General features: G+C 39.4%; 1 pseudogene across 1 annotated transcript in view; it reads right to left on the reverse strand.

Annotated features, from left to right (window-relative positions):
- Positions 1–1,243: 1,243 nt before the first annotated feature.
- LOC311601248 (60 kDa heat shock protein, mitochondrial-like) overlaps positions 1,244–18,842 on the reverse strand; it is a 58,190-nt pseudogene continuing 40,591 nt past the window's right edge. The window contains exons 2-3 of the transcript in view: positions 4,022–4,136; positions 1,244–2,941 (exon numbers count right to left, since the gene is read on the reverse strand). The product of the transcript in view is annotated as a 60 kDa heat shock protein, mitochondrial-like (transcript). The remainder of the gene's footprint in view (positions 2,942–4,021; positions 4,137–18,842) is intronic.

An 18,842-nucleotide genomic window follows, 5' to 3' on the forward strand; every position in this document is an offset into this window, starting at 1 on the left:
AGTAATTAGTTTCATTATGACATTTCCATACATAGCTTGTTCTTGTTCATCTTCCTCAAACACTTCCCTATTCTTCTCTTTCCCACTTCCCCTTGTCTTTCATGCCACATGTATTCTATGATCCTCTTTTCCCACTTTCAAATCTTTTTCCCTTCTCACATTCCCCTTTCTACTTTCATGATTGGCACATATATTTAGACAGATATATCAAAATTAAAATCTAGATGAACTAACATTCCTATCTAGTTTGTGAGTTCTGAAATGTCATGCCAGATGCCCTACGCTTAACAGCCTTCAAGTGTTTTTTGTTGTTTTGTTGTTGTTGTTGTTGGTGGTGGTGGTGGTGGTGGTGGCTTTGGTTTTTTGGGTTTTTGTTTCATTTTGTTTTGTTTTGTACGCCCTTCTCCTTATACATCCCTGGATACCCATCTCCTTTATTGACCCTGAGCTTGGTCGTATAGTTTGCTCTAACCAAAGGAACAAATACCACTTTGAACAAGACAGAAACATGAACATATTTGTTGCTTTCACTTACTTATTGCTCCAGAAGTGTTTGCCACCACCCCTACATGAAGAAGCTTGGGCTAGCCTGGAGATTGGTAAGAAGAAAAAGAAGAACATCCCATTCCCTTCCCCACTCCAGCCTACAGCCAGTCAAGCTGTAGTAAGAGTTACATTATCTAGATGGCAGCAGACTATGGACACATGAATGGGTCCAGCTGAAATGATAATAGAACCACCCAGCTGAGCCCATCCCAAACTACCGACTGCGAAAGCAAAGGGAGTAGCCTATTTTTTTTAACTTTAAATAAAGTTTTATTACAAAAAGATTGTCACATAATTGGATACTTCTCTACTTTATACACACTTATTCTACTCCCCACAGGAAGGCTGCTTCTGAGCTTCTCATGTGGTAACACATCGCTACAGTCCTGACTATAACAGAACAGTAGAAATGCCTCAGTGATTTGAGTTGAAAGCAGGACACTGGCATATGGCTCTTGCACCCAGTATCAGGAACGTACAAATGTCTTTATTCAAAAATACAAAATAAATTATCTGTAGGCATGGACAATTACCATTATATATTCTCGATGGGAACCAGTAACTGATGGTTACAGTGACCAGCCAGCCTTCTCTTGAGTTATTTTCTTCAGGTGACTTCTCTGAAATTATTGATGAGGATCCTGCCTTGAGCTTCCTGTCACACTTCATTGCTAATGGAAAAACACTATTCCAGGAGTCACAACACACCTCCTCCCATACCCCCACCCACTGCACCCATTGCTCCCATTGCCGGGTCCTTCTTTTCTCAGGAATTTCTGTCACTATAGCTTCGGCCATAGTTATCAAGGAGGCCACCCCAGCAGCAAGAAGTAAAGCAATTCCAGCCTTTGTTGGATCAATGATTCCCCTTTCTACCATGTTCGCATAATCTCTGAGCAAAGCATCATAACCAGCCTCTGAGGAGCTCGGCAGAATTTTCTCAACTATCAAAGATCCTTCAACATCTGTGTGCTTAGCAATAGTCACTGCAGGAATTTTAAGTGTTCTTTTTAATAATTTCTATACCTATTTTCTGATCTTCATTGGCAGGCTTTAGTGAATCCAAGGCTGGGGTGCACAGAAGCAGAGCACAGCCTCCTCCTAGAACAATGCCTTCTTCAACCGCTGCTCTTGTAGCCTTGAGAGCAGCAGTAACTCTGTCTTCTCATTCACTTCAATGTCACTTGTCCCTCAAGCTTCAACACAGTCACCCCATCTGAAAGTTTAGCAAGTCGCTCATTCAGTTTTTCCTTTCCATATTCACTAGTTGTGATGTCTAGCTGCTCCGTGATTTCTTGACTACATTTTTTAATTTGAGCTTTGTCATCTTTTCCTTTCAAAAGCATGGCATCATCTTTGGTGACAATGACCTCTCCAACTTTTCCTAAGTCATGAGCACGAACATTTCAAGATTTAGATTCAATCCCTCTTCTTCAAATACTGCACTAGGCATATCTTTAAGATGGTTCTTCCTATTGTCCCCAAACCCTGGAGCTTTGACCACTAGGACCTGAAGGCTAACCTTTAGCCTGTTCAAAATCAGTGTGCTTAGAGCTTCTCCATGAACAACTTCAACAATTATGACCAAGGGCTTCCGTCGAACATTGGCAATCTCAAGAGCAAGTACAATGGACTGGACACTAGAAATTTTCTTTTCACTCAACAGAACATAGGCATCTTGGAACTCACATTTTTGAACTTCTGATGTTAATAAAATATGGGGAAGCACACCCTCTATCAAACTTCATGCCTTCAACAATTTTTAACTCATTCAGGGTTTTTCCATCCTGCACTGTGATGACGCCCTTTCTTCCAACCCTTTTCATTGCATCAGAAATGATGTTTCCAATATCCTTGTCTCCATTTGCAGAAACTATAGCAACCTGAGCAATTTCTTCAGGAGTTGTCACAGGTTTAGATTGTTTTTTAAGTTCAGCAATTACAGCATCAACAAGCAACATCACACCTCTGCGGATTTCCACTGGATTGGCCTTTCCTGATCTTCTCACAGCCCTCCTTGGCATAGAACGTGCCAGAACAGTAGTAGTGGCAGGTCCATCCCCAGTCTCTTCATTTGTGTTATTGGCAACATCCTGAACGAGTTTAGTTCTGAAATTTTTGTATTTATCCTTTAAATCAATTGACTTTGCAACAGTGACCCCATCTTTTGTTATTTTGGGACTTCCCCAACTCTGTTCAACAATCACAGTTCTTCCCTTTGGTCTATACCTTGAAGCACTAAGGCTCGAGCACCCGCCTCAACTTTTACATCTTTGGCATAGACCCGAGTGAGACTGATCTCATCTGGCAAAGGACTATAGGTAGTCGAAGCCTTTCTGCGGGGTGGCGGCGGGAGCGCCCTCAGCAAGGTGGGCCTTAGGCGGTGAGTGAGGGACTGAGCACAGGGCACACACCATGATGAGTAACCTATTTTAAACTACTGGGTTTTGGAATATTTTATAGTGCAATGAATGCTAACTGAGGGAAGAGAATGGAGATTCCTCTCAAGAACCAGTGTCAGCTATGGCTAAATATAATGGGGACAGTGGAGCAGCTATAATACAGATTTAGCCATACAGCTCTGGATCATAGGGAGACTCTGTGGCCCCTGTGACAGTGGTCAGCAAAGCAAGATGAGTGGATGGGAGGTGAGTGAATAGAATAGAAAAGGAATACAGACACTGTCAGCACTGTCCCTGCCCAAGTTGGCCCCCTAAAGGCAAAATCTACAAGATTCCTCCTTATAGCCAACGCTACCTCTCCCTCCATGGGAGGGAGGGCCTGGGAAATAGAAGCAAAAGAGTGTTTAAAGAGTTACTCATACCCTTACTTTTTCTCATGCTTAGTGTAATTTGGTTTAAAAAATGAGAGCTTGGAAAATTTAAGCAAACACCTAAATTGAACCTCAAGGAAGAAGGGAATCAAAGAAGGAATAAACGTTTTAAATGACATGATAAACATCACCCAAACTTGATTACAAAGAACAAAAAGTAAACATATCATTGTCCATTTTCAAGTGCTTACATGAGCATTGGCCCATTTACCCTTTCTTACTACCCTGGACACTGAAATCCAACTCTAGTTGTCTATATACAAGGTAGGTGCAAGCTGAAAACCTATACTATGTGTGTTACTCGAAGATTATATGACTTTGGCTAGTACATCTCTCAGGGAGAGAAGAAGCTTTGATGCTGATATTAGGCAATATTTGGGGGCTCCTTTGCAGATCCTGCCACACACTATTCTAAGCACTCCACATGATTAATTTTGTAGTCATAACAGGCAGGCATGGTTACTATAATCACCTCCAGTTTATAGAGTTGAAACAAAAAAAGAGAGAGGCTGGCTAAACACTTTGCCCAAGAAAACCTATCTGAGAAAGAAGAAGAAAGGGCATGGCTCCATGAGCTGTAAAGTATAGCTCCAGCATCTATGCTTGTAGAGACTACACTATAATAATAAAAAGATTCCCTACCAACATGGAACTGGATGTGGACCCCACCACTGTTGCCACCTCTCTGAGGCCTCCCAAGTGGTCTAGGGATGGGCTCATGCCATCAGGCCAGCCCTTCAATGAGGACTGAGTATGGCTGAAAACAGGAAAGTCCACAAAGGAGATTTAAGAGACTCTCTGGGATTTCATGCAGCAGCAGTGAGGCCAGGGGCAAGGTGTGTCTGCCTTATGCATTTCTGGGGATGAAGCACACCTCTGGGGCACTGCGTCTAAAGGACAACCTAAGGCACTGAACTTTGTGGGGGACAAACAAGCATGGATTCTTTTAATCTTCTTGTTGGGACTTTTAGAAGTTGGGAAAAGACTTTGCTAAAAACTGGTTAAAGAAAGAACCAGGGGTTTCATGAAGATAAATGAAGGTATAGAGAAAAGGCTGGATGTAGAGACAGGGTGGGGTCATAAAGGAAATGGCATTCTCCTACAGGCATTTTTGTATTACTGGATGCATGGCTTGTACAATCTACTTGCAGTCCATTGGGAGCCCTGGGTATATCCCAGAGTTACCTAACCTGAGTCTGAGAGTTGATTCTTGATTCTCTGAAAGTTTCTCAGTGTTGGTAGACATTAGATAATAACACCAGTAGGTTCTATTCTAGTCTCTGGGCTATCTAAGCTCTGGATCCTGGTGGCATGGATCTCAAGCTGGACGAATCATTGCTTGGCCGTTCCCACAATTTCTGTCCCTCCTTTACCCCAGCACATGTTGCAGGCAAAACAAATTGTAGGTTGAAGGTTTTGTGGCTAGGTTGGTGTTCCAGTGCCTCCACTGGAAGCCTTGCCTGGTTATAGAAAATGACCTGTTCAGCCTCCCTATTCCGCATTACTAGGGTCACCCTCAGAGATTATTGGGAATTTCCATTGCACTAGGTTTCTACCTTGCCCCTGAAATGGCTCCCCTCACCCCCACCTAGTTCCAGCTGTTTCTCCTAGTACTCCAGTACTCTCTCCCTCCATCCTTTCCCCCATCTGGTCCCTTCTGTTTCTGTCCCCACCTGCCGCCAGTCCATTCAAGTTCCCATTGAGCCCTCCTTGTTGTTTAGTCACTCTGAGTCTGTGGATTGTAGCATGATTATCCTTTACAGCTACTATCCACCATTTTGTATTTCTGGGTCTAGATTTCTTCACTCGGGAGGATTGTTTTCCTAGTCCTATCCAGAACAGAACTGGCAAAAAATCAACGAAATGATTCCTAATGATATTCTGCTGTACCTGTAGATGGAAGCCTAGCATAACTGTCATTCGAGAGGCTTCATTCAGCAACTGATAGGAGCAGATGCAGATAGTCACAGCCGAACAGTAGGCTGCGGAGGAAAGGTAGGAAGGATTGTAGAAGCCAGAGGGGTCAAGGGCACCAGAAGAACATGGCCCACAGAATAAACTAAGCAGGCCTCTTAGGGGCTCACAGAGACTGAAGTGACAATTACAGACCCTGTATGGATCTGTGCTAGGTCCTCTACATACATGCTGTGTTTGTTTAGCTTGGGGGTATTGTGGGACAGGGAGCTCTTTCACTTGTTCTTGGGACCCATTCTGCCTACTAAATTGCCTTGTCCAGCCTAAATATGAGGGGATGTGCCTAGTCTTATTGTAACTTGATATGCCAGGCTCAGTTGATATGCCTGGGAGGCCCACCCTTTTCTCAAACGAAAGGTGGAAGAGGAAAACTGCAGTCAGGATGAGAGAAAAAATATAAGGGAAGAATAAATAACATTTAAAAATAACACCAGAGGAGAAAGAGTAGAGGGTCTTAGAAGGTCACCTAACTCAGGAGTCAGTTCAGTTTTGAAGTTCCTCTAAGAACAATGCCTTCTTCACCAATTTTCACTAGCTTCACTCTTCTGACTTCTTTCTAGCTACTCACACATACTTAAGAGGCATCAAGGCAAGACACATCAGTAAGGTTAGCATGATGATTCAATGAAAATAAAATATGAATAAAGAAAAGGCTTTAGTATTGGTCTCAGTGCCCAGTATTGTTATATGACTGCACCTGGAATGTGGAAAGCAGCTTTGGCAATCTGGAGACTGCTGGGGGGATGTCTCAGGCCCTTATCCTCCCTCAGAGGGCTTCAGTACCACATCATCTGTTCCTGCTCTGCACAGGAATATGAAGTCCTTGATTTCTCTTCTGCATAGTTTGAAGTGTATCTGGGGAATGCTAACACACACGCTCTCTTCAAGAATCCTAAGGCGTGCATTTAAATAGCTGAGGTAGAAGTTAAAGGTAAGGAAAGAACACAACATTTCCAAAGGGAGAATTCCAGATGTAACCATGGAAACCATTCCAAGGTCTTCTGAGTAGTGTCACATTGAGCTGAGAGACAGCAAACCCCATTATTGGGAAATGAAACCCAAAAGCAGAGAAATTGAGCAAAAAACTGAAATGAATTAAGAATACATGAAGCAATTTTTAATAACCAGGTGAATAGACTCAGTGAATAGTGAAAATTAAGGCAGTCAAATCCTTCTGCTTTTATAAATGAAAGATACAAACACAGGCATGCCTCCTGTAGCCTTTCTTCATATGACCTGCATTCCAATCACATGCAGAACTATAGGCTTTCCAAGCAGACTAGCACCAGATTTCCAGACTGTATCTATTCTCATACATTTATTCATCAGTTCACTCTTTGATTCAACAGCTGTTATAAGGTATCTGATGCCCCATTTATTCACTCATTCATTCAATATTTATTGAGTACTTACCATGTGCCAGATACTCTCCAAGGTACTAGAGAGATTACAGTAAGAAAGATGCTATATTACTTGTCATTACACAGCTTGCTGTCTAGTTTATGTGGTACTAAGCAATATGGAAGGTTTGGGAAAGCAAAAAATCTGGGTTTCCTAATTTCAAGAAACCACAGCTTGTCTAGGAGGACAAAATATATGCATTAATTACTTATACAAGACCTGTGCCAGAATTCCAAGCATGATAATAGAAGCAATGTCACAAAGCAGCATATTTCCACGTTCCCATTTTACCTCTGTTGGAGATCATGCCCAACACTGTCTCTAACCTTTTATCTCGTTATTAAGTTCCGTGGTAAGGGTACTCCTTAAAGAAATGGGTACCTTGAAACAAATTCACCCAGTGTCTGTCTCCATTTAACTCATTCCTTAACTCATCCCTCAAGGATAAATTTTAGTTTAGTTAAATTTCAAACTGTACTCAAAGGGTTGGTAGGATGAGAAGGAAAATATTTTAAAAACTAATTATTTAGAGGTGACCATGTAGGAGTGGCCTACTTTGAAACATGCCTCAGAGCCAACTCTTAGTGTCTAAAGGCATCTTCACTCTCACCTTCGGGGTTTAACCAGCACTAAACAGCTCTACAGATTTAGACTAAATCTTAAAGTCCCATCTTCCATAAGACCACGAAAATATATGGACAGAAAAATAGGCAAAAAGTCACGAGCAGTGGTACATGCCTGTAATCCCAGCACTCAGAGAAGCAGAAGCAGGTGAATCTCTGTGAGTTCGACACCAGGCTGGTCTACAAAACAAACTCAGGACAGCCAAGGCTACACAGAGAAACCCTCTGGCCCCCAAACCCAAAAAAAACTGAAAAGACAAACAGTGGAATGTGAATATCAACTTTGACCATAGATCTTTCATTAATGACCACATAAAAAGGCAGGACAGAATCAGGCCCGGGGCAGAGACAATGCTGAAATCCATCACTTTTGTATTCTAACTTTAAAAATTAATTTTAAAAGATACTTTTTAAAGAGATGAGCTAGTAGAAAAGCTATTTGAAAGGTGAGGCATGGATTATCGGCAGCAGGTGGGTATATTCTTTCTATGTTGTCTAGAGCTTAATTTGCCACATACAAACAAACAAATCCCTCACAATCTAATGAACAGCACATGAATCCAACAATAGCTAAGCCTGAAGAAAGATGATGGATCACCTTGGGAAGGATGCTTAGACATGAGCAACAAGCTCTGGGAGTCCATGGCAAGACCTGTTAACAAAGCTGTGGCAGTCTTAAGAAGGAGCGAATGCAGACTCTAGTCCATTTCAATTTTCTTAAATTTCTCAGTGAATCAAAATCATTTTCACTTCATTGAGTTTTGATGGTAATTGGGTGATGAGCTACTCATTTGACAGAATTTTCTAATTAGTAAGGAAAGAAAAGGAGTCTTCAACATTGCTTTTCCTGTTTGCATTCCTTTGAGGCACAGATTATATGTTGTAATTAACTACCTTCACCATCATGTTCAGGGTTTTGTTTTGTTTTTTTAATTGAAGGGCAGAGAATATAGTCTCCATTTCTTGTCTAAACTCACAGCTTTATACCCAGTCTAATTCTTACCATTGTAAATCTCAATGACTTATAACAGCAGTCACTAGTCTATGATTGTATGGGTCAGCAGAATGGTGTGGGAAGAGCTGAGTGGCTCTTCTGGTGGTCTTCCCTGGAATTAGGTGTATAGGTAAAAGCCAATAGAAAAGTTTAGTTCGTCTAAGTTGCCCTTGCTGGCATGCTTGGTGGTTGGTGCTGGCTGTCACATGATGTTGGACAGTGTTTGGGAAATTTTGGGCAATTAGGTCATGTGTCACCTTGGGTTGGTTCAAGGTTATTAGCGTAAAAGCTTTCTCAAGCTTACCAAAAACATAAAGATGGAGTGAGACCAGTACAAAAGTTTCTCTCAAATTTCCACTCCCATTTTTTTAAAATTTAAACTCCATTGATTAAAATAAGTCACGTGGCCAAGGCCAGTTTAAAAGAAGTTGTAGAATAGATTCCATACCTTAGTGAGAAATATGGCAAACTGACATTGCAAAGGACTGTACATAAAGGAAAGGCATTTGTAAGCAAAGGTCCCATGAAAAGAGTCTGAATGACATCAAATCCCATAGTTCATGCTTTCCCTCCAATAAAATGAAATGGCTTGGAGGAAACAAAGGAGAAGGTGTAAAGTGCTTCAAGTTGCTGAAGGATACCTTTCAATTGCACTTCCATATTGTTACAGGAACAAAATAGATCACACACACACACACACACACACACACACATACACACACACACACACATATTGTCTTCAATATATGTACATGCCCCTACAGATTATGTCTACATACATACATAGTATGTTCCTCTAGTAAGTAGGTGTACTAATACAGAGTCTGAGCTCTTTTTTCCAAAACAATGTAGATCATGTCTAGACAAATGAATAGATCCAGTTTTGACTTATTCATATGATAGAGCATTTTCATACCAATTTGTCAGCTGACCTTTGTGATCCCCTATAATGCATACACACTATTACGTTCAAGCTAAATGAGTGTTTAGAACTATGCCTATTGATCATTGAACCATTTTGTGTAAGGAGCATATGCTGGAGATTGCAAAGACTATTGGTGATGGCTGGCAAAGCACTGGATAATTTTTCTAGGTGAGAATACTGTACATGGCATATATTTTTGAGTATATTAAACCTACAGGGACATAAACATGATAGTAGTTGAATGTATGTTTCACCTGTTTAATCAGTTTATAATGGAAAGCAAATAGAGTAATGGCAAAGATACTATATCACTCACAGTTTGGTCAGAAACTTTAAAATTACTTGGATATATGAAGGGAAATACTTTAATTCAGAGAAGTAAATGTTTATAATGCCATTAGAAGCCTAGGAAATGGAGGTTAAAGGAAGCTGTGCTTAGCTATTTCTATTAGTGGTCTGCAGCACTTAAATAGGTGACTTGCAAGTAGCTAAGTATAAAGAGGTGAAATTTTTCACATCTTCTGCCTGACAAAGCCCATAGCCTTCTCAATACTATTGTAATAGTTTCATTTTCTCTTCTGCCTTCCAAATCTAAAAGCGAGCCTCTCACTGGTAGGCTCTAACCTGGAAGGCCACTGGCAAGGGCTTCTGCAAAATAGAGCTCTTTGGTTTCTAGATCCCCGGATGCAGAAAGACCGTATAAAGAAATGATGCTGAACATTTGTTTCCAAAATAAAATTGTTCAGTTCAAAGCCCCCACTTCCAAGTCCTCTTAATGTTATACTACCCACTACTTTAGACTGGCCCAGTATTGTACAAATTAATCTTCAAGGAAATACAAAAATCATTAATGTTTTGCTTTTCTCCTAACACAAATTTATTTTTTATTTAAATTTATTTTTTTTTAATTTATTCACTTTACATCCCTATCGTAGCTCCCTTCCTTGTCTCCTTCTGGTACCACCATCCCTCCCTCTTCCCACCTATCATCGTCAGAAAGGGGGATCCCTCTTTCCCTACCAATTGACCCCAGTCTATCAAGTCTCATCAGGGATGCCTGAATCCTCTTCTTCTGTCACCTGGCAAGACCACCCTGCCAGAGGGAAGCAATCCAAGAACAGGCCACAGAGTCCATGTCAGAGACATCACAGCCCCTGCTCCCCTTACTAGGGGACTCACATAGAGTTAGCTGCAAAACTACATCTCAGCAGGAGGCCTAGGTCCTCTGCATGTATGGTCCTTGGTTGGTACATCAGCCTCCAATGGCCTAGATTTGTTTGCATTGTTGGTCTTCTTATGGAGCTCCTGTCCCTTCCGGGTCCTTCTATCCCCCCCTCAACGCACACATTCTTCCATAAGACTCCTGTGCTCTACCCAAAGTTTGGCTGTGAGACTCAGCTTCTGCTTGGATCCTCTGCTAGGTGGAATCTTTCAGAGGACCCCTATGGTAGGCTCTGTCCTGTTCCTTTTCTTCAACCACTTCTGGTGTCTATTCTATTTGCCCTTCAGAATGAGAAGCACGCATCCTCCCTAAGATCCTCCTTGTTATTTAGGTTCTTTAGGTCTGTGGGTTGTAATACGGCAATCGTGTATTATATGGCTAATATCCGCTTATAAGTGCATATATAACACGCCTGTATTTCCGAGTCTGGGTTACCTCACATGTATGATCCTGAGGACAGACTGGACTCCTTGGGAACCCGGGTATGCTCCTCTCACTGGGGGAAATCTGGGAATCAGCTGCCCCACTACTGGCTTTCTTGCTCCAAGATTAATGAGCTCTGGCAGCACAGAAACTGTGCTCAGACACTGTGCTGACTGGGTGCAGCCATCTCAGAGAACCTGCAAGCCCAGAAATCTGGCGGGTCTCCCTAGAGAGACCAGGTGACCTTTGGAGTAGTGGCTGAGGCTGTTTCTGTGAATCCCGGGTATCAGGAGGCTGGAAATTGGAGCCTCTTATGTGCCCACCACCACCACCAGAAGGTATCCCCAGGAAGGTGAGAGTAGGCTTATGGCCAGAAGCTGATACCGCACACCAGCTAGAACCCTAGAACTTTTCCAGGGATTAGCCAAGTGAGCTGAGGTTGGACCCACTCATTTCCATCACCATGGGCTCTCTTCTCACCTGGGAAACATAGACACTGACATTTTGTGATCTACAATATGGCCTCTTGGTCACTCTGTGATCACTGCTGTCCTGATGATCAGATACCTTTATTGTTTTATCCATATAACTATTAAACCTATAAATTAACACTTTTCATAGCTATAATATATTTCCTTCTTTGGGTATATTTAAGTACATCAGAGCTCCCATGCAAGTTGGTTTCCAATATTTTTTCTTCTGTTATAAAAATAGTTTGTATAAATAGATACTTTTTCTCTTTTTAAATGAATTTCTTAAGTGTTAGTTCCCAAATGAATTAGTAGGTCAAATGAATAATTAGTTCCTTAAAAATTACTGTCTTGTTAAATCTAATACAGAATAGTAAAATGTTCTAATAAACATTATGCAGTGTAATCTTACACCATATGGCATTAATCAATCTGTTACTAGCTTTTGCTTTCCTCTAGATATATTAAGGGATTAAGATCTACAGTTTCACACTAAGACATCTGGCTGCCAAACAACTTAAGTCACAAAACAATATACAACAGGCTTTTAATTAATTTTTATTTTATTTTTTGCTTTCTCATCCTTCTTTCCTAAGTCTTATAATCCCACTTTCTGAATTTTTGGCTAATGTTTTCTAAAAGTCCACATAAGTTGTGTTTACTCCATCCTTATATAACTTATCAGTGTAACCCCACGTTGAACTCCCTATCACAGAAAAGGAAAGGTTATTAAACAACACAGGCCATAAAACAGGAGTTTTTGAGAGGCTTTGGGAGTTGACTTACACTCTTAGACTGCTGTTTTCTTGAAAGAGACCTCTCTGTACTCTCTGGGAAAAGTAATCACATCTCAGTTTCTACATGACGCTCTCCCCTTGAATCCTAACATTTTCAACCATCACCTTTTCTTAGTGTCCTCAGAAGGTCAAGGCTTGGAACAGGCGTGGTGGCACACACCTTTAATCCCAGCACTCAGGAGGCAGAGGCAGAGGCAGGCGGATCGCTGTGAGTTCGAGGCCAGCCTGGTCTACAAAGTGAGTCCAGAACAGTCAAGGCTACACAGAGAAATCCTGTCTCAAAAAGAAGAAGAAGAAGAAGAAGAAGAAGAAGAAGAAGAAGAAGAAGAAGAAGAAGAAGAAGAAGAAGAAGAAGAAGAAGAAGAAGGTCAAGGCTTTAGCTGTGATTCATGGTTATGCTAAAAAGTTACCTCCTCTAAGAAGCCATTCTAATCTTTTGAAATGCATCTTATAGGTCTACAGATGTCACTCAATTCAAAGAGTGTTTGCCTAACATACATAAGGCCCTGGGCCAGTACAACATAAGCCAGGCAAAGTGGTACATAGCTATAATGTGAGCATTCAGGAGACAAAAGGAGGACTAGAAGTTCAGTGTCATCATAAACTACACAAGGAGTTTTAGGTCACCCTGAAAACTGTGAGACTCTGTCTAAAATAAAATAAAATGAAATAAAATTATAAATGGAGTATCTCACTACAGAGTATCGTGGTATTTCTACTAGTTCTCACATAACACTAACATTTTTGCAATTTTTGAAGTGATCCATGCTCATTGAAGAAATGTTTAGAAGTATAGAAAAGATTAAAGAAAAAATAATTCTTAATCCACAACACACCAAGGTAATCATTGCCAACATTTTCTTGTGTTATCCCCTTGGACTTTTCAATGATGTTATAATTGAGTGCAAACCATGAATACAGTTGTACTGCACATTTATTGTGAGCATATTTTCATGTCATTAACTTTCTGATGTCTCATTTCAGAAGGAGTATAAATCCCATTGTGCAGATGTTCTAAAATTAACTAATACTCAGTTGTTTGATATTTGAGTTCTTTCTAGTTTTAAACAATTGTACATGCTGCTATAATAAACATCCTTAATAAATCTTTGTCTATATGCCTGATCATTTTTTAAAGATAGGTTTAAAAAACAAGATACATTTTATGAAGTGGGAGTATTGTAGTGAATTAAATAATTTTTCATTTAAGAATCACAAAATTTAAGGATGATTTCCTATAAATAAAGCAATCAAATATATAAACACAGTTTTGCATATAATTTATGGGGATTCACCTGCAATCAATATGTTGATTTTCTAGAGGCTCAAGGATCCTTAGAATAGGTATTTTATATTGATAATTTAAAGGAAATAGGAATTTTATAGATATTAATATGTATTTTACTGAAATAACCATCTGTCCAATTTTTATGATATAGATACTACATTCTATCTTTCAGAACTGATATGTATGTCTTATTATCTGTTAGATTGGGAGCTCCTTGAGGGAAATGTCATTTCTGACTTGACTCAAAATTTTCCACAAAACTAAGCAAAGTATTTAACATATAGTCAGTGCCTGACAAAAGACCACTGAATCAATAACTCAGAGGGAAACTGTTTAAAAAGTGACATGAGATATGTTTCATACTGATGATAGATGGCACCAAGAGATGATCACAAGAGCTTTTACAAGGTTGGTGAAAAAAATGAAGCATGCCTGTTTACTTAACTAAAAGGGACAATTATGTGAATACATCTTTAGTATCAATGCAACAGTGCCATTTTCTGTGATGTGCAGGGTTGCCTGTCTTTCAGATACTGAAGAATCTTTGCACCAGCATCTAACCATCAATTACTTTCAGTATAGTATTTCTAAGAGCCACAGTGACTTATTAATTCTGTGAGTGAAATAATACATACATCCTATTAAGCCCCCTCCCACTGTTAACTACTTGCATTTTTCCAAGAAATTTGGAAAAAAACAGATATCTCATGGCAGACATGTGTAGTAGCCTACATAATAGCCAAGCCCCATCTCCATGAGAATAGACTTATTTGGCCTGGGTTGGCAATGTGCCTACCCTCAATTGGTGACTGTGATTAATGAAAAAAATCAAGACCACTTAACCCCCCCCCACTTTCCAGATACAGATATATGCCATGTAACAACCACTCAGTTTATGACTTTTTATCATAGTGACTCTGGCAAAATTTTATCACTCTGAACTGACTCCCAGCCTATGGGCTTTCTCATCCTCTAAACACAGCAAACAAATATTCTGTAAGAAGTGATACAGCTTCACCAACTGCACTCAGCATCCATTTACTTGTGAAAGCGTGTCATATGGAACAAATTTGAATTGAGTATCATACTTGAATGAGCCCCAAATGTACTACTCTGTATATAGAGCCAAGTGAGGGGCGGGTAGAGGGTTACCGTTTGAATTCCTTTAGTTTTTACACATTGTACATACAACTTTGTTTCAAAGCCTTCTTATGTCCAACTTTTTTATTACTCTTACAGTGATTTCTGGACTATTTAAGTGTAGTTAGAGTACAAAATGACCACAACTCCACCCTCTCTCAAACTGAAAATTTTGCAAATACTGTAAAACAAATAATTTGCCTTCTGAAAAATGACCTGTTTGCCTTCTCCTTCACCATCCCTACCAATATTATTTTTCCTTGTGATGTTACATTCTATGTCCAAAATGTATACATTTACTTTCCACAGGTCTTAAAGAAAATTATACTCACCATGGACTTGATATATTTTCTTATCTGTGAAAGTAGTGTGAAAGTAGTGGACAGAATGCAATATGTTTTTTAATTTAAATTAACTGAGTTTTGAAAAATGAACAGCTTTTCATCTCATAACAAGGCTTCTAAAAATAAATTAAGGTAAGCCAGACATGGTGGTACAGATATGTAATCTCAACACTGAAGAGGAAGAGACAGGAGAAATACAAAGAATTGAAGATCTTATTCAGCTATTATCAGAGACTCTTCCTCCTGCAACAGATGGGAACAAATACAGAGACCCACAGCCTGAAATGATGCAGAAAGTCAGAGACATTAGAACATTCAGCCTTAAATGGGATGTTTCCATTGACTCCCTCCCCTCAGGGCTCAGAGAACCTCACAGAAGAGGAGGCAGAAAGAGTATAAGATCCAGACACCAAAGAAACAAGGCCCCTAAGTCAATATGAACTCACAGAGACTTTCCAGAATTCAATGAAAATGAAAGCACAGCATACGCAAACTCATGGGACACAGTGGAAGCAATGCCAAGAGGAAAGTTCATAACACTAAGAGCCTTTATAAGGAAATTGGAAAGATCTCATACTAGTAACTTAACAGCACACCAGAAAGATATAAAACAAAAAGAAGGAAGCACACCCAAGAGAGGTAGACAGCAGGAAATAATTAAACTCATGGCTGAAATCAATAAATTAATAACAAAGAGAACAATACAAAGAACAGAACCAAGAGCTGGTTCTTTGAGAAAATCAACAAGACAGACAGATCCTTAGCCAAACTAATTAAAATGCAGAGAGACAGAATCTAAATTAACGAAATCAGAAATGGAAAGAGGGACATAACAACAGACACTCAGGAAATCCAAAGATTCATTAAGTCTTACTTCAAAAACCTTTATCACACAAAATTTGTAATTTTAAACAAAATGGACAATTTTCTTGATAAACACCACTTACCAAAGTTCAATCAAGATCAGGTAAACAATTTAAATAGACATACAGAATAATAGAAAATGTAAGCAGTCAGTTAAAGTCTTCCATAAAAAAAAAAAAGCTCAGGGCCAGATGCTTTCAGAGCAGAATTCCTACGAGACTTTCAAAAGAGTCATAAGACCAATACTCCTCAAACTGTTCTACAAAATAGAAACAGAAGGAACACTGCCAAACTCATCCTATGAGGCCAAAATCACCCTGATACCTAAACCACACAAAGACCCAACAAAGAAAGAGAATATCAGATCAATTTCCCTTATAAAAATTGATACAAAAATACTCAATAAAACTCTCACAAATTGAATCCAAGAACACACCAAAAACATCATCCACCATGATCAAATAGGCTTGTGAGAAAGTATATGTTTTCAGAACAAAAGAATCAGGCACTGATATTGGATCAGACCTGATAGGATTCATTCCTCTCAGCATGCTGGACACTGACATCCTGTATCCTTCATGTTCCAGCACCAAGTGCATCAACTGCTTTTCCTCATCAGAACAAGACAGCTCCCAGGACACTTTTGAAAAAAGCTTCCAATCCCAATTGGTCCAGCATTTCAGACTGTCCCATACAGGACTCTAATTAAGCCTAGAATTTCTCAACATTTAGAAACTGGACCACAAATGCGATTCCTAGCTTGTTTCACCATTTCCCCAATTTTATTTGGGCCCCTTCTAGGTATTATTCGTCCCAAGTCAGCCAGAATAAACCTTAAGAGAATGATACCCCATTTCCTTTAAGGGGGGTCAGGTAGGTTTTTGGTTGCTTTCTTGGGCTATAGAGGGTTATTTCCAATGGGAGTTGGTTACAAGTTATTATTGGTCTTAGAAAGAAAACGAGGTTAGATTTAGCAATGTCTCTCTTTTCCCTTATCTTACATTCTTAGGTTTGGAGACAGGGGTTGAAAAGAAAGAAGGCAGGAATATAGAAATATATAGAGAAGATAGAACAAAAAGTAGATTGGTGAATCTACTCATCTTAATGCCTCAATTGCCACTCACAAGGTTATTTTTGATTCACTGGTATAGGATTTTGTATATAGATGCAAAATAAGTTTAATTCTAGATATAGTGGTATAGAATTCAAATGTAAATTTATCCTTCACACATTTTATATATTTCTACTCAATATGAGGTATTGTATCCATATAATTCAATTATAATACAAGGTTTACTTCCAATACTTGAATATTTTCTTTTTTTAAGAATTTTTATTATGTGCATATATATCTGTGTCTATGAGGGTTTATATGCACCATATGCATGCAGAGGCCAGAAGAGTGTATTGCATCCCCTAGAACTGGTGTTATACACAATTGTGAGCCACCTTATATAGGTGCTGGGAACTAAACCTGGGTCCCCTGTGAAAGAAGTAAGTTATCCTAACTGCTGATTCATCTCATCAATCCCAAAGTAGATATTCTTCAACTGAGCTGTACTGTTTACAGGCATCTCAGGATTGCAATCCCCTCACATGTAAAACAGAGGGGGGACCCACAAAAGAACATCTGAGATCCCATCTAACTGTAGCAGTTTTGAGATGAGGAATCTGGGATCTAGAAAGTCAAGTGGCATGATATCTAACTTCTCACTTTTGACCTTTTTTTCTATTTTCCTTCTGGGTTAATTGTATACTTGAAATTTTGTCCTGGTGTTCTATTCCTTTACATTATTTCCAATGTTACACTGATCTTAGTATTTAGAGTGCAGCACTAGAGACAAAACCAAATGAAATGAAATTCAAATCAGATCAACAGATATGCTTGAGCATGTAAGAAAAAAAATGTGTGTACAGAACTGTTATTTGAAGTTTTATTTGCAATAGCAACAGGGTAGAAAACATCTATATATCTATCGCTATAAGATTAGCTTCCCAACTTATGCCACAGTGCTACTATAAAATGCTAGACAACTATTAAAAAACAGACCTTAGACAGGCCTGTAATCCCAGCACTTGGGAAGCTAAGGCTTGGGGATCACAGATTCAAAACCAGCCTGAACATATGATTCTGCCTTAAGAAATAAATCTTTTATGTCCTGATTAAAAATACATAGATATAGTCTCAGAAAATTATATATATATATATATATATATATATTTGTATGTATACAAAAAGATATGTTTGTATACCTGAATACATATAACTCTGTGCAGTTATGATACCCCATAGTGTATCATACCCAACTATTTTCCTATTGATGGAAAACATATTGGTTGACTACATATAGAAAATCTCCAGAAAGATACAATGAACAACTGGGAATGGTGGCACACGCCTGTAATCCAAGCACTCATGGAGGCAGAGACAGGATGATTTCTTTGAGTTCTAGGTCAGCCTAGTCTACAAAGTGAGTTCCAGGACGGCCAGGGCTACACAGAGAAACCCTGGAGAGAGGTGGGGGAAGGGGGGAAAGGAGGGAGAAAGAGAGGGGGAGAATGGAGAGAGAATAGACAGCATTCTCTGAGATAGGGAATAAAAATCTGGAAAGCTAAAAGGGAAACGGAACCTTCATGGTCCACTCTTTTATATCTTTAAATTTTTGTATTATATACACATGCATTATGTGGGGTTTTTGTTTCTTGGTTTTTAGGTACTAGAAATCAAACCAGGGTCTTGTACATATTAAACAAGCACTCTACCAACTAAGCTATATCCACAGAAAATGGTTCCATTGTGTGTTCAAATTTTAAAAATGAATTTAAGCTTGAAAATATTTTAATTTTTAAAATTTATGTTTATGAGTATTTTGCCTGCATGTATGCTTGTGCACCACATATATGCTTGGTACCTGCAGAGGCTAGAAGAGGGTGCCAGATGCCCTGAAACTGGAGTCATAGACAGTTGTGAGCCACCATGTGGCTATTAGTAATTAAA

The sequence above is a fragment of the Acomys minous genome (genome assembly GCF_964271855.1).
Source record: "Acomys minous genome assembly, chromosome: 7".
Classification (NCBI taxonomy): Eukaryota; Metazoa; Chordata; class Mammalia; order Rodentia; family Muridae; genus Acomys; species Acomys minous.